At 42.2% G+C, this 2,168-nt stretch overlaps 1 non-coding gene across 1 annotated transcript; it reads right to left on the bottom strand.

Annotated features, from left to right (window-relative positions):
- Positions 1-1,647: 1,647 nt before the first annotated feature.
- Positions 1,648-1,766, bottom strand: LOC128251013 (5S ribosomal RNA). Its single transcript, XR_008266924.1, has one exon. It is a non-coding gene; the product is annotated as a 5S ribosomal RNA (ribosomal RNA).
- Between the last annotated feature and the right edge of the window lie 402 nt (positions 1,767-2,168).

Genomic DNA, 2,168 nt, shown 5'->3' with positions numbered 1-2,168 from the left:
CACACGCATATGTATGTATGTATGTATAACTGACGTTCTGTGGATTACGACAACGTGTATTCTAGTTGATTCGATCAACGAAACAGCTTGCACGTGAAATTAACGAGCAAGTTGCTGAGCACTTCACAGATACACGTACCCTTGACGTAGTTCTCAGGGAGATTCAGCGTGACACAGAATGCGATAAGGCTGACCCTTTCACTTACAGGTGCAACTCAGTTTTGCTCGCTGAGTGGACTGAAGCAGTGTCTTGCTCAACGCCACGTCGAATACGTTAACCATTAAGCCACGCGTTTTCACTAGTATGTGTTTGTGTGTATGGAGAGAGTGAAACTCTCACCCATATACACAAACTTACCTATACACAAATATACATATGCTTACACGTATACATATACGCACATACTTGCGATATTGTTTATTCCTCTAGTATTTAATCAGTAGTCAACACTGTCTTGGCTGTATTGATCAACATGTGTATCTATTTCTTTTTATATTTAACGGACACTTAATATTATCTACGTAACTAATGCATGCTCACGAGCCGGTCAGCCTATTCAGCCAGGCATCCACTCAAATATACTTTTACCGGTGCATAAACGTACTTGCAAGTCCACAGATATCTGCACATATACACGTCTACACATTTAGGCTTATACACGTGTACAGACCAGTGCAAATAGATACACAGACAGAGTTTTAAAAGAAGATAGGTACGGTTAGAGTTAGATGTTGATACGTAACAGTTTTTTAAAAATAAATATGTGTTTATAGCAGGACGCAACTAAAGAATTCGATAATTTCCTGTGCGTATCACCCGGATCTTATTGAGATGAAATATCATCATGGTTTGCTAGAAAACATAGCAGCTAATTCTATTGGATTTAACCCTTTCCCTGTCAAAGTATTTTCGTAAGATTGTCCAATACGTCAATGCTTGTTTTCAGATTTTCAGTTAGCTTCCTTTCATACGTCCTGAGTAATATAAAGCTTTCCTTTCTTAAGTTGCTATTTACTCTGGTGTTTGCAAACAGATACACAGGACAGGCAAAGAGTTAAACAGTTCCGTTAGAAGAGATAGTTTAGTGTATCGTTGTTAGTGAATTGTGTCATCCGAAACATCTTTATAATGAGCCTGTCTGTGACATTAATCATTTGCCTGTCCAAAGCATTTCGGTAAATGTCTTCTAAATATCCGTATATATTTTCGGCCGTTTAGTTGGTTCTTCTTTCATACATTCTGAATATTATTGTTGTTGGCACTCCGTCGCTTACGACGTCGAGGGTTCCAGTTGATCCGATTAACGGAACAGCCTGCTCGTGAAATTAACGTGCAAGTGGTTGAACACTCCACAGACAAGTGTACCCTTAACGTAGTTCTCGGGGATATTCAGCGTGACACAGTGTGACAAGGCTGACCCTTTGAAATACAGGCACAACAGAAACAGGAAGTAAGAGTGAGAGAAAGTTGTGATGAAAGAGTACAGCAGGGTTCGCCACCATCCCCCGCCGGAGCCTGGTGGAGCTTTAGGTATTTTCGCTCAATAAACATTGACAACGCCCGGTCTGGGAATCGAAACCGCGATCCTATGACCGCGAGTCCGCTGCCCCAACCACTGGGCCATTGTGCCTCCAAAAAGTGTGTGACGCTTACAGCACCTAGGTTACCCAAGCAATCACCCATCTAAGTACTCACTAGGCTCGACGCTGCTTAACTTCGGTGATCGGACGAGAACCGGTGCTCTCAGCGTGATATGGCCGTAAGCACTGAACATTATAAAGCTGTCCTTTCATAAGTGTAAGTTTACTCTGTTGGTTGAATAAAAATTGAGAATGTGTATCGTATGTGCTGTATGGACGTTAGGGAGATGTGTCTTGTGCATCATATGTGATACACAGAGAAGGCAGTGATTGACTGCACTCTGGAAGGAAAGAGTAGAGGAGGTGCAGGAGAAGAAGAGAGCTAAATATCAGGTGTTGGTGTAGCACTAACTCAAGAACAAGTGGAGAACGCGGTGTTCGCCAGTCGAGGTAGGAAATCAAGATTTTACAAGTATCCTGAGGAGAGCCTATGGAACAGTGAGCATCACAGGAATGATAAGAAAAAGAACAGCCAGCAACAGCATAGACTTTGCCGAGAACGCATCTAAACGGCTCTGGTTGAGAAG

Source organism: Octopus bimaculoides, chromosome 27 (assembly GCF_001194135.2).
Source record: "Octopus bimaculoides isolate UCB-OBI-ISO-001 chromosome 27, ASM119413v2, whole genome shotgun sequence".
In the NCBI taxonomy this organism is placed as follows: Eukaryota; Metazoa; Mollusca; class Cephalopoda; order Octopoda; family Octopodidae; genus Octopus; species Octopus bimaculoides.
The sequence above is the reverse complement of the archived record's forward strand: the minus strand, read 5'-3'. Positions and strand labels throughout refer to the sequence as shown.